The following is a 14,172-nucleotide window of genomic DNA, read 5'->3' on the forward strand; positions in this document are numbered from 1 at the left end:
GCATCGTCTTCCCAGGCCAGCAGACATCTATCTTTGAGCTCCCCTTTTTTTGTTTTAAAACAAGTTGCTTTTCAAAGTGTAATTCTCAACTTCAGCTCACAGTTCCAAACCAAAACTGAGAAAAATATAGTGATGGTCTCAACAAGTTGCTGATTTTTGTTGGCATAGGTTTTGCCAATCACGCAGTGTCAGGCAGTGTCACGCAGAATTGGAATGTTATGTTATTGCTGTTGGACCCACTACAGATTTGCCAGATTCTGTATTCACTCAACCCAGGCACACTTTCCAACTTGCCCAGCAGCAAGAGCTAATACGCAATTCTCAAAAGCGGAAATCTGCCTGTTCATCATCTTTCTCTTCTGCAAAGTACTTGTCTACTGAGGACACTTTTCAGGTTTGAGAACTCAGGTTAACTCACCACAGACCTGGAAGCAACCTCCTGAAATAAAATCAGAAATGCTGACTCAAAGTAAGGCATCAGCTGTTGAAAAAGAACGTGAGTAACTCTTTCATGATAATTTTCCACCTGGAGTATTTGACTGTCTGAGTTCGTGTTGACAATACATTTTGTCGAAAAAACCCACAAAGTTTTCATCAAGAACAAGCATTATAAGTTGTAAATGTTGCACAGTGCCACCTGGAAACTGTGCAACTTAGAACTTAATGGGTTATGGAGTTGTGTGCCCTGACTTCATTTTTGTCTGTACTCTGTCGTCAAAATAAATTTATTGACGATGTAAAGACGGGTTTGGTTGGTCTCTAACATGGTAATACATTGTATACAATTTCATCACAGGCTGAAATCAGGCATCTTCAAGAAGCCAACAAGGCTGCTCACAGGGCGAGGCAGCTGATTCTGAAACAGCAGGAGGAGGTTCAACATATGCTCCAAACCACCACCAAAATTCAGGAGAGACTCAAATCCACTGGGGAGAGCAAGTTGGTTAGTATCCCACCATTTGCAAACTCCTGAACTGTTCAATGCAAGGTTACTATTAAAGTAAGGAATTACTTACTCAGCAGCATGAATGATGGGTGATCACTTTCAATCCAAGCTTGCTATTAGCCAGGTTTCTGGTCTATATTATCATTACAATATAAATAAAACTTTTAATATTTTACAGAAAAGATGTAAGAATGGTTTGTCTGCCACTGAGAAACATCAACTTAAGCTTCGGTACTTTTATTAAGTTGATAACATGTTCACATGTTCCCTTGTGTCGAGGCCAAATCTCTGCAACCTAAAGCTGTATATGCAGGAATACCTGCTGCTGCCGAGAATACCATCCTTTGTATTCATCGATATCGTGTTTTGTTCTGCATTCTGTAGAAGTGACAACACAAGAAATGGAGCTTTGAGCCCAATGTATCTGTGCTTCTATTCTTTCGCTCCCTGCAATCTGGTTCCGACCTGTTATCAGCATATCCTACAAAGCTGTCAAAACATTTTTGCACTTGATCATGTGCATAGGAATGGGACTAGGTTGTTGAACCTCTCATCTGTTTGCACTTACTTCTATTATAATTGATTTACATCTCCCTCCCTTAATCTGTTTCCCTGAATAAACGTTCCCAAGAAACAAAAAAATCAGACTCACTTTTAAAATGTTCAATTAATTCAAAGCTCAGTTAATTCAAAACTAATGAAACGCTCTGCCTGCCTGAAAGGAAATGATGTTGCTTAGTTGCAGAAACCTGTCTTTGAATCTCATCTGTGTTTCACTGCTACGAATTCTGGAGCTGTTTCCTTTTAACTTTCCATGCGTCCATCTTGGTATCTCTCAGGTTCCAACTCGACAGGAGCAGCGGGATGCAGAACAACCAGGAGTGGAGAATGTTCCCAAAATGAGCCCCGCTTCCAGTCCCCTACAAACAGATACGGAGACGTGGAGTCCCTCCTCTGTTTCAACTTCAGGCAGTGAGACCAGCAGCATCACGCAAAAACTGAAGAAGATGCGCAGTCATATGGATGAAAAGTAATATCTCTTATGGCTCCTTATAAGGCATATTGCTGTGAAAGGCTGGCAAGCCTAAGCATCTCATTTGTCAGCTGGTGATGTTATAGAGAGGGTGAGAAAGAGAGAGACAGAGTGGTTCTGAGCAGAGAAAAATATATGAAGTCCATTTAACTCTGTTTTTCAAAGACAGTGTGTTTGCTGCATATGGTGCTTCTAATTATCCCCCCTGAGGTATTGTCATGTTTGACCCTGCGAGCGGGGCAGCAAAACATAAATATGGCCTCACTGCTACTGCTCTCCAAGTAGTGGAGCTGTTTTCTTACCCTCATCTTCTTTACTTACACCCATTGCCCTGGTGTAACAGTCTCAGAATGGGATTGCAATGTGAAAACTTTCACTGGTGCAAGCTTGCTTTGCCTTTCAGTGGAGTGTGTTGGGAAACTGGAGGTACATGCAAATGTTGCAGGAATTGTTTTTCCTGGTGGAATTATCAGCTTGACATCATTGTGTAAGCTTTTTTATCCTATGAAGGCAATTGAGTACACTACAGAGGATGCAAACAGGTCTTACTAGGGCCTCACAGTGCCAGGAACCCGGGTTTGATTCTAACTTCAGGTGACTGTGTGGAGTTGGCACATTCTCCCCGTGTCTGCATGGGTTTCCTCCCGCGGTCCACAAATATACATGTTAGGTGGATTGGCCATGCTAAATTGCCCATAGTGCCTAGCGATATGCAGGCTAGGTGAATTAGCCATGGGAAATGCAGAGTTACACTGATAGCGTAGGGGAGTGAGCCTGGGTGGGATGCTGTTCGAAGGGTCATTATGGACTCAATGGGCTAAATGGCCTGTTTCCACACTGAGGGATTCTATGATTTGTTCTAATCAGTTCACATCAGTGTTACTGCTCCACTTGAGACTCCTGTCACCTTTGCTCATCTATTACCCTGACCCTCTATTCCTTTCTCCCTCTAATCTTGTCTATCTTCCCCTTAAACACCCGTATGATATTTGATTCAACCACTCCCTGTGCAGTCTTCATTGTTGTAATCCAATTCTGCAGAACTTCCATATCTCCCTGATGGATTTCTTGGTGACTACTTTATGGCCTCAAGGTATGTTCTTCCCTGTGAAAGGAAACATTCTGTCTGTATCCAGTCTGCTGAACCCTCTCAACATTTTAAAGACCTCTATTATGTCCCTGTTTGGCCTTCTTTCAGAGAAAAGAGATGTAGCTTGTTAACCCTTTCCTGACATGTGAACCCACACATTTCTGTGACCAACCTTGTCAATCTTGTCTGTGTACCCACTTCAGTTTCCCCTTTTTCTATTTATAGTATGATGATCAGCCTGCACACAGTATCCAAGTGTTGTTTAAGCAAGGTTTGATTCAGGTTTAGCATATTTAATAAATAATTAGATAGGGATGATGTGCTAGACTACTGATGTTTTTTTCTGATCTAATTAATTTAAATAAATGTGAGGTACTGCATTTTGGTAAGGGAAATCAGGGTAGGACTTAATGGGAAGGCCCTGGGCAGTGTTACTGATCAAGGAGACCTTGGGGTGCAGGTTCCTAGTTCCTTGAAGACGGAGTTTCAGTCAGACAAGGTTGTGAAGAAACCGTTTGGTGTGCTTGCCTTTATTGGTCAGTGCATTGAGTATAAGAGTTGGGATGTCCTGTTATGATTGTACAGGAGGCCACTTTTGGAATAATGCATTCAGTGCTGGTGTGTTGTGAAACTTGAAAGGATTCAGAAAAGATTTACAAGGATGTTGCTCGGGTTGAAGGTTTGAGCTATAGGGAGAGGCTGAAGGGTAACCTTAAAAGTTTATAAAATCATGAGGGGCATGGATAGGGTGAATAGCCGTGATCTTTTTCCCAGGATAGTGGAGTCGAAAACTAGAGAGCATAGGTAAGAAAGGAAAAATTTTAAAGTTACCTAAGGGGCAACTTTTTCACACATGTATGGAATGAGCTGCCAGAGTTAGTGGTGCAGGCAGCAATAATTACAACATTATACAAGGGTTTGTAAGCTGTGGTTGGGCTGTTAGGAAGGCAGTGCTTGACATTCTCCCACTATCTAAGTCAGAAAGAGAAATGGAGCTGGGGTTGGCTTTGATGAGCTCTGTTGCCATTTGAAGTTAATGAATCCGAGCAGAAGGGGTTGTGTTGAGGTAGAGGTGTAGGGAGATTGGCTACAAATGTTTTGATGGAATATTTGGAATTTCTCCTTAATAATGTAAGGTTTTCTTGAGTATCTAAAGATAAAGCAATTTTGGGATGATACTTAGCTGCTTTGTTTTTCTTGTTTTGCTCCTTTTGTTGTAAACATTGCTCTCCTGTCACCACTACTTCTCTGACCTTACGACTCATCACTAGGCTTCTCTCAGTGTCTGTTTTCCCAACGTACATCCCAAATTCCAGCTGTACATCAGCAACCAGCTGGTCAGGTACTGTGCAACTTCTGCTTCTCACTGATCGAGCATGCTCTGTTTCATCACATGCATGTGGATGATGTGGGGGTCGGTGGAGGGTCAAGGGAAAGGAATTGTGTAGAGAAATGTGCATCCCTTTGGCTTAGTTGTGGCTTCACATAGATGCAGAAAGCAGCTAGTTGGCAATATACTGCAGACTTTATAATTAATCTGGAACCTGCTTTTAAAGGGGTGTTACTGTGAAAACAAGAAGTTGAAGTTACATAAACAATCTTGAGCTGCTCATGCTAACAGGATACAATACCCTGTTTAACGTTGAATTGGACTTTCGCAAACAGTCTGGCAGAGTTAGCAGCCCACTAATCTTGATAAATGTAGCTTTAAGAAATCTGAAATTTGAAATGTAAGCTTGAACTTTCAGATGGCAGTGCCTCTTTAAGACTGCAAATGTGTCTTTGGTGAACATATGAGGTTGTCTTATGGATGTGAAAACTTGATTGGCATGTAACCATCACAGTCGACATGAGTATCTCCAACTACATGCAGCTACTTTTGTTAAAATGCCTGTCAGTTTAATAGTGCTGTCAGATCTCAAATCTTTGTTTAAAATTGAAAGTACCAATAAGAAATAATATTCAGTGCTCAGGGCTGCATTTAGTAGCAACTGGACAAACTCAGGAGCATTTTGGATGAGTTTAGCAGTGGCAGGAATTCTGTATTGATTTCTAATTTGAATTTAATCTTGCTTCAGAGCTACTTGATTTCCCCTTTTTTATTTTGTTTTAAACTGCATTCAAAATTAAGTTTGTTACTTTAATACTTTTCTGCAGCTCCTTCGTGGACTCCCACAGAAAAGATAATCACATCTCCCTCTTTTTGCTTTGGATCAGTGTTTTTGCAAGTTGACTGTTGGTATTTCTACCGTACAGGATCTGTTATGGGATTAATATACCATCTTCTTCCTGTTCACTTTTCAAGAGAAAAGGGCTTGGCATTGATGGCAGGGTAACTTACCTGGGATCTTAACTGGATCAGCCACATAAATACTCTGGCTGCAAGAGCAGCTCAACAGCTGGGTGTTCTGCGATGATTAACTGACCAAAGCCTGAGAGGCACTTTTTGGGAGAGTGATGGAATACTCTCCATGTGCTTGCATGAGTACTGCTCCAATAGCAAGGAAAATGCTTGACATTGTCCTGAGCAAAGCAGCCCACTTGGTTGACACTCCACCCATTGATTTCCTCCTCAATGGCACACATTTGCAGCAGTGTGTACCAGATATGAGATGCACTACAGCAACTAACCAAGGCTGTTTTCACAGCACCTTCCAAACCCATGATCTGTGCCATCTAAAGACAATGGGAGCTACTGCTCCCTTACTAATGCTACCACCTCCCAAATCCCTTCCAAGCTGCATAACATTTTGAATTGGAATTATATCACTAAACCTGGAACACATCCTGACAGCACTGTGGGTGTACCTTCAAGAGGGCAGCATACCACCACTGAAGGGCAATTGGGAATGAGCAACAAATGCTGGTTTCATTGGCACTACTCTTATTCCTTGAAACTATCTTCAATGAAAGCAAGTAACACAAATATACCCCTTGGTACAGTGCAGCTGTGTACACAATCTGCAGAGACTATGCTATAAATTTTTCCTGTTCTAAATAGTATTTTCTTTAGAACGCTGCATCTAACTGAATATTTATTCATTAAATAATCATGAGAGAGGAAAAGGTTTTGTCATTTTGCAGCAATGGAATAGTATTTTGTGATAATCCAGTTTAATTGAAGATCTCTTTGTCTTATACAATGTGATGTGAATGTTTAGATTACATGTCGGCTGTACTACATTTCTGAAAGAAATTCACCCAGAATTAGTGAAATCGTTGAAAAATATTGCAGAATTTGAAGTGTGAATTATGTTTGTTGTGTGAATGTTGTAATATTGGAAAGCTAATATAAACTAGCACGTTCTCCCAGGGTGAATTAAATACCACTGGAACTTTGTAATAATTATGCTTGTGTAAACCTTTAAAGAGGCTGTAAAAAAGAATAAGCTTTTTCTTTTGTGATCCAGATAAGCAATTAACATGTTTTAGAAGTATTTGTATATTTTTGCTGTTAGTAACATGAAAAGCAAGATAATAATAAGCCTCTTGAGCCTGCTCTGTCATTCAGTATGATCATGACTGATCATCCAACTCCATACCCTAGTCCCAATTTCTCCCCATACCATTTGATCTCTTTAGCCCTAAGAACTATATCTAACCCTTGAAAATATTCAATGTTTTGTCCTGAAATACATTTTGTGGCAGAGACTTTTGTTGGTTCAACACTGTATGAAGAAACTTCTCCTTATCTCAGTTCTGAATAGCCTAACCTATATCCTTTAGACTATGACCACTGGTTCTAGCCTACCCCACCATGAAGGCCAACATACCATTTGCCTTCACCACCTGCTGCACCTGCATGCTTACTCTCAGTGACTGGTGTACAAAGACACCCTTTGTTGTAACTCTTCCTTTCCTAATCTATTCAGATAATCTCGCTGTCTGTTTTTGCAACCAAAAATCTCACATTTCTCAAAATTATCTTTCATCTGCCATGCATTTTCCCAATCACTCAACTTATGTAAATCACACTTGAAGCATCTCTGCATCCTCCTCACAGTTTCCCCTTCCACCCAGCTTTGTGTCACCCACAAACTTAGAAATAGTAATAATTCACTCATCTAGATCATTTGTATATATTGTGAATAACTGGGTTTGAACCACTGATCCCTGCGGTACCTCACTGGTCACTGGCTGCCACTCAGAAAATGGCCTGTTTATTCCAGCTCTTTGTTTCCTGTCTGCCAACTAGCTCTCTGTCCATGCAAATACACTCCCCCCAATCTCTCACATTATATGCTAATTTCTTATGTGGGACCTGATCAAAAGCATTCTGAAGTCAAAGTAACACCCACTGGTTGCCCCTTATTAATTCTACTCATTAGATCCTCAGAATTTCTGCAGATTTGCTAAATATGATTCCCCTCTTTTAAATCCATGCCGACTCTGTCTAATCCTGTCACTGTTCAGTAAGGAACTTGACTGTACGCCAATATAGCTTATAAATGTATCTGCTCCCAGAATTTGGAAAGCGGGCACACTGCCCTCCAAAGAAAAATCTGCTGTCGCAGGCTTCACTCTTATTGCATACATTTATTGTCCACTTCTTTCATGTGATCATTGATTTTACAAACAATTTCCAAAATTCTTTAAATCCTGAAGAAATGGGATGCTCGCCCTTTGTAGAAGTGAAGGGAAAGTGTGATGCTTGCTTGACCTTTGTCTCTATGGATCAGACCTAACCGAACCTTTAGCAAGATGTGGGATGTGTCCCACAAACATTTTTTAAAAAGCAAAGATTTTTCTCTGCGATTTAAGTGTTCAAGTAAGTATGATCAAAAAACCTCGCAAAAATTGAGAGTTTATTTTCAGCTCCTTTAAAGAGACTTGCTCTAGGCTGACAATTTTGTGACATGTGATCATTCTTTGATAAAGGTGGCTGTGTCCAACACTACAGGATGTTGTGCTGAAGTGCCTAATTGGGTGGGTGAGCTTTATTACTGGTGTAACTTGGCACATTTTGAGATGGAATGCTACTTTGAGCTAAATCTTGTTTTTAAACTGAGGTGTCCTTGTGTAACTCAAGTGTGGAAACTGTGCTCACGTTTACGCTTTTGACTCACTTTTGCGGATTAGTATTTTTCCGTTCTGTTTTATAAATAAAGTTTTATAGAAAATGCAGTGCTGGCGAAACTCAGGTCCAGCAGCATCAGTGAAGTGAAAAAGGCGTTATATGTTTCAAGTCCAGTGACCTGTTGTTCGTTCAGACAGAGAGTTAGTGAACTTAAAACATAACCTTTCTTTCTCTGCACAGATGCTGTCAGACCTGCTGAGTTTCTCCAGCACTTTGTTTCTTTGGTTCAGATGTTCAGCATCTGCGGTTCTTTGTTTTGTTACAGATGCTAATAATTTGACTTGGGGAGCGAGAGGCAACAACTGTGATAAACTAGGATAAAAATCCCCCACTATGGCAAAAAGACACATAATTCTTTACACTTTGCAAAACACTGTCCTGTAAATAGGAAATGCAATTGAGCTAAATGCAAGAAGGCATAGCATCTGACTTGTCTCAAACCTCTTTCTAAACTTTGAGGACCAGGCTATCAGAATTTTGTTTGCTCGCTTCCTTTGAGATCACAGTTCACTAATGTCCCAGTACCGATCCCTGGGCCGGGCCAGGTTACCAATTGCAGAGGGGTGGGGAAATCTGTGTCAGACTGAAGTTTTTTTTAAGAGCAGCATTGCACATTGAAGTTGATGGTTTTGACTAATATTGCATCAGCAGACTTGGAGGAAATCCTTTTGAATGTGTTGATTAACTGCTCTGAGCCTATTTACATGCAGTAGTGCTGCAATGTTCTAGGATGTGTGAAGTGTGCAAGGAGACCTTGCCCTGAATTTTGTTTGTGTTGTGAAACTATAACCCAAACAGTGTTGAATTTAAAAAGTAAGAATTATACATTTTGAGCTGCAGGTTAATGTCCGATTTTAGAAATGAATATCGGCAGCTAGCTGACACTTCCTTTCTCTCTCTCCCCCGTCCTGCTTGCATGTCCATCAGGTTCCTCACTAAACGGGAGCAGAAAGTGATGCATCGGCGACGGCATGCAGAGGAGCTGCTGGAGTGGAAGCGGCGGCTCGATGCTGAGGAAGCTGCGATCCAGCAATTGGAAAATCAGGCTCTGGCTGCTTGGGACAAGGAACTCATGGGAAAGAGAGAGGCAAGGAAGAAGATTCCCGAATCGAAAGGTAATGTTAGCCTCTGTTTCTTGTTTGTTTGTTTTCTCTTCGAGACAGTAATGCATTTACTGTGGTTCTGACTACTTTCAAGTGCACTTTGGTATCGCTGATTGTCATGGCACGTGTGAGGTGATGTATTGATGTGTAAATGTCATCAGTCTGGATTAATGCAGAAGAAGCAAGGTGTAAACCTGGCCTTTTATTTTGCCTGTCTCATTCATTCAAGGAAATCACATTTCCTAAGCATCTGACGTGATCCATTTAATCAGCATAGGTCAGATGTTGGAATTATCATCTTTCTCAATGGGACCTTGACACAATAGCCCAGTGTAGTTTCCCACTCACCCTCTCGTGGGAGGCTGAAGTTTCAGATTTGAATTCCTTTCACTGCTGGTGGTTGCATATCACTTGCAGAGTTGAGAAGCAGCAAAAGTTGTAATCAGTGAGAGAGCTTGGACGTTGTTTACACAAGGCTATGTGGCCACTTTGTTAACACGGAAGAATCTAATTTTCTTTGCAAGTTCTACCACCTTGCATGGTGGGATGATGACATGAGTTCTGTCACAGGAGGTTTTCCCTCTCGTTTGGCTTATTACTGTATTGTCACTGTAATTGAGGCCGACAGCCCAGAGTTAAGTCAGCATCGGTGTGGTAGATTGTCTGTTAACATCTCGTTCTGTCAGTTTCCTTTGGAATCTCTGAAGTTGAACAGTAAGAGCTGAATGCCTGTGCAAGTTTGATTTCATTGGTCTGTAACTTCAGTCATGTTGCACCTGTCTAAATTGGAGAAAGAATGTCACCAGCTTTTCAGAAACAATTGCCCACCACTGAAGTATACAACAAAGGAAAGTCAACTCCAACAGGTTTGCCTGTTTCTGACTCTCCAGCTGTGTCCCTTTGCCACTCCAGCCTCTCATTTGCTATCCTCAGCTGGTCCACACCCTTTATATCTCAGCAGCATGTTCCAGCGTTGAGTAAACCCAGCATTTACTCATCACAAACCTGTCTCTGTAAAGTTACATGCCTCCTGCCTCATCATCCACAACTCTCACCCAGAGACTTGACCATTCCATCCTCTTCTGGTCAGATTTCTGTCCTTATACTCCATGAATGTGAGCACTTCCAAACGTCTGGAAAGAGCGCTTATTTTGAAAATTATCAGACTGTCCTTAATTGACCTTTGCCTCCCAATTTTTCAACATCTCCAATCTAATTTGCACATTTAAGAAAGCCCTTCATGATGAATCCCTGTCTCTCTTTGTGACTTTTAGTCTAACATCATCCTTCAACCTCTTGTGGTCTTCATTTCCCTTCCAGAGTTAACCTAAATCATGGCCATGTATAGTAGCCCGATGGCAGAATTCATTTCCAAATCCCATTCCTCTCCTGTCCTTCAAATGCACATCTTTTGCAAGCTTTTAGTCTCTAGCTTCTCATTTTGGCTTTTTCCTCAATATGGTTCTAACCATGCTCACCGTTACTGACTGCCCACATAGTTCTGCTGTGTGATCGGCCGGTATGTACGGTGGTACTGCAGGTCTGAGGAATTGATGTGTTTGGTGACACTGTGGCCCCCCAAGTGGTCAGCGTGTCCATTGCGTGAGGCTTTGTCAGTGGTACAGCAGGTTTGATTAAAGTTGTTGAACAGGTTGTGAGAAGTGTCGCCAAGAGTTATGCAGGTTTGCATATATCTCTTATCCGCTAATGTTAGTGTCCAAGTTGAATTTGATTGTAAGGAGACCTGTTAACATCCATTGGGTGGATCTTCAACAGAAACTACGTCAGACCAGAAAAATCCAAGGGGAAATTAACTTTGCTTTTGCTGAAGATGCTGTCGAGATTTAGACACTGGTTCATGGAGTGGCTGAGGAGCTGTGCAAATGGCAGGAACTTGGCCATGATCTGGGGGATTTGCAAATACCCCCAGACTTTGGGAATTATAAATGGAAGGATGACGAGAGTGTCAGCAGAAGAGCTTATTGTGAGGTGAGACCCAGATTTTGCATTTGAAAACAAAATTATTTTTTCTTAGTTAAGCAAGGAAGGTATGGGTGAAGAGTGCTCCACAGCAGCTCTGATTGATGATATGTATAACAGAGCATGTTAAAAACATTATCTCGATCCTGATGACTGTATTGAGTTCAATTTCCCATTTTGCCCCTTCCCTAAAAATCCAAAGTCCCTTTCTCCTCCACTGTTTGTACTCTCCCATTATTAATTTATCATCCTCATCATCATCATACTGTTATTCATTAAACCCCATCTGTCATAACTTTGCCCAGTCTGAGAATCTGCAGATTCTGTTTCTATTTACATAATATATGGTGTCCCTTCCAGCCACTCAGTACTTTTTTTCAAATTCTTCTCTATCATTTCATTCTTTCTATTGCTGTTTCCATTGGTTGATAATACAAGATTTGATTATTATTCACCTTCTTAAAACTCTCTAGAATCTTGATCTGGAATCTAGAATTTAGAATCATGGGTCATTCCATAACTTTCAGATAAAGAAAGCCTTAAAGGTTGAACTTCTCAATCTGTGATCATGTTTGTACCTCTTTTCCTGATAATATCTTGAGAATTTGCATGATGTTGAGATTCCCAAAATTGACCAAAGTATTCTAAGATCTTTTGCAACTTAACGTGGCTTAAATTGTTTTTGTTTATGTGGCCTTTGTTCTTATCTGATTAGGCAAGAGTTTTTTTAAAAAAGACTTTTAGTGCTAGTTTGAAGAGGAGTGGAGTTCTCCCTCATGGTCATGGTCAATCTACGACATGAGTCTGTATGACTAAACGTTTACTGAACCATTTCTCTAATTTGTGGTAACTTGCTATGTGAAAGTTTGTTGCAGCTTTTGACGATATTATAATTAGTGGCTATACTTCAAAGGTTGGGAACAACATGGTACAAGTGTGAAAAGTTATATATGTTTGCAAGTTGTTTTTGACAATTTGAGGTTAAGGTGGGTGACTTGAGCATTGGTTACAAAGTATTGTCCAGCACGCAGACCAAGTTCTTTACTATTACAACAATGCAACTTCTATTTTACTGTGGCACTGACATTGAAGTGTACACTGGATCACTCCTCCCAGTAACTCAGACTTGAAACACTGCAATGTGAACTTTTTAACCACGGTCTAAAGTCAACATCAAGCTGCTCATTGTCTAGCCTGACTTCCTTTTGAGCACAGTTTGTGAAGCGTTGCACTTTACCAGGGACTGAGAATGGGCATGTGTAAATCAGCTTTTCATTCACAGAGCAAATTTGGGACTGTTCATTTCCTTTGTTTTGTCTTTATAACTCGACTCTAATGTATCTTCAGTCTGAGCTGTTTCCCACACCAACATTTCTGGGCATGTTACTTGCCTTTGACAGTGTTAGCCGAGAAACCTATCAAAATCTTCCTGCTTGGAGCCATGTGAGGCAGTGGTCAGTGGTTAGGTCATATAGCTTTGAAGCACTCATCTGTTAAATTGAGAATTATTTGACCTTCTTGAAATGCTGGGTGCGCTGTATGAATCCATGTCAGCCCCAATATTTATTGTGAGACTTCCCACAGCGCTGATCTTCAGTTAGCTGCCTACATTCAATTAAAGGCAGAACATTTTTGGAATTTGACAAAGCAGAGGTTTCTTCGAAGATGCTGTAGGCAAAGTGCTGAACTATGAAATGCAGTAAATCAATCAGTGAATAATTAATCATTTCTCAGCCAAGGTCTTAGGCAAGGGAAAATGTCAAACCTTCTCTCAATTTGGGAGCATCGCATGTTACCTTAAAGTAGTATTGTCTGTGCTTTTGGATCTCACTACTGTTATTCATTTCAATTATAATTAAGTTTTAAAGCATTTCGCAGATTTTTGTTTCATTGAACATGCTTTGAGTTCCATCCAATTTGACATAATTCAGAATGGGGGAAGAATTAGAAGGTCAAAGCATCAAAGTCTTCATTGAGTAGTTTTAGGGAAGGCTAATGGATTGGGGGTGGTTTGGTCTGTATTTAGGGTGTGTGCAACAGCTGCCATTTCTCCTGTGCTTCTACCCACAGATCTTCATTTCTAATGAAGTTTTAAAGTTATTTGGGTTGAACGAAGAGCAACATCAGAAGACGGCTTGGCAGAAGTTGAAGAAATTTGGCAACAAACGTGATCGGGTGGACCATATTTTGGTAAGTGCTTCAGTTTAGGAACTGTTCAGTTTTATATTGTACCATTGCATCACAATTATGAACACCTCATCGTACATCTGAATTTTCTATTATTTCAAATGACAAAGGCTTTATCTATCTTTGGCTTACCTGTCTGGCTATCCTGCATTTGTCCAGAAAATGCTTCAACTTTCTGACTGAATTGAAAACTTGGCCCTCGCTGGAGTAATTTGCTGAAACTCAATAGCAGCTTTTCATTAGTTGCCACAAAAGTTCCAAAGAAATTCAGAAGTACATTGAATTCCTTACTTACCTAATAAAAGCAAATTACTGCAGATGCAGGAATCGGAAACCAAAAGAGAAAATGCTGGAAAATCTCAAAGAGTTTGGCAGCATCTGGAAGGAGAGAAAAGAGTCAGTTAGACTCGAAAGGTCAGCTCTTTTCTCTCCTTACAGATGTTGCCAGACCTGCTGAGATTTTCCAGCATTTTCTCTTTTGGTTCCTCACTTACCTGTCTTTTAGACCCAGTTTTACAGTAAGTACAGGTCAGGGGTCTTTGCTTAACAAGAGTTACAGTTTGTTACAAAAAAATGCAAATAATTACCAACCACTGGCATATAACTACTAACTAAAACTAACAACCCCTCCCACATGCATTCCTCATTACACATACACAGACAGAAAGACAGGGACAAAGTGCACTGGGTGTTTTACATAAAGAGAAAGACTGGGAACATACTTCCAATGTTACTTATTGATGGCTTTTCCTGAGA

General features: G+C 40.6%; 1 pseudogene; it reads left to right on the forward strand.

The window, feature by feature from the left end:
- The window catches only part of LOC148149223 (centrosome-associated protein 350-like), a 758,453-nt pseudogene that overhangs the window by 54,071 nt on the left and 690,210 nt on the right, over positions 1-14,172 (forward strand).

The sequence above is a fragment of the Chiloscyllium plagiosum genome, unplaced genomic scaffold (genome assembly GCF_037043375.1).
Source record: "Chiloscyllium plagiosum isolate Xiang-an unplaced genomic scaffold, Cpla_swu_hap1 HiC_scaffold_9, whole genome shotgun sequence".
Taxonomy (NCBI): domain Eukaryota; kingdom Metazoa; phylum Chordata; class Chondrichthyes; order Orectolobiformes; family Hemiscylliidae; genus Chiloscyllium; species Chiloscyllium plagiosum.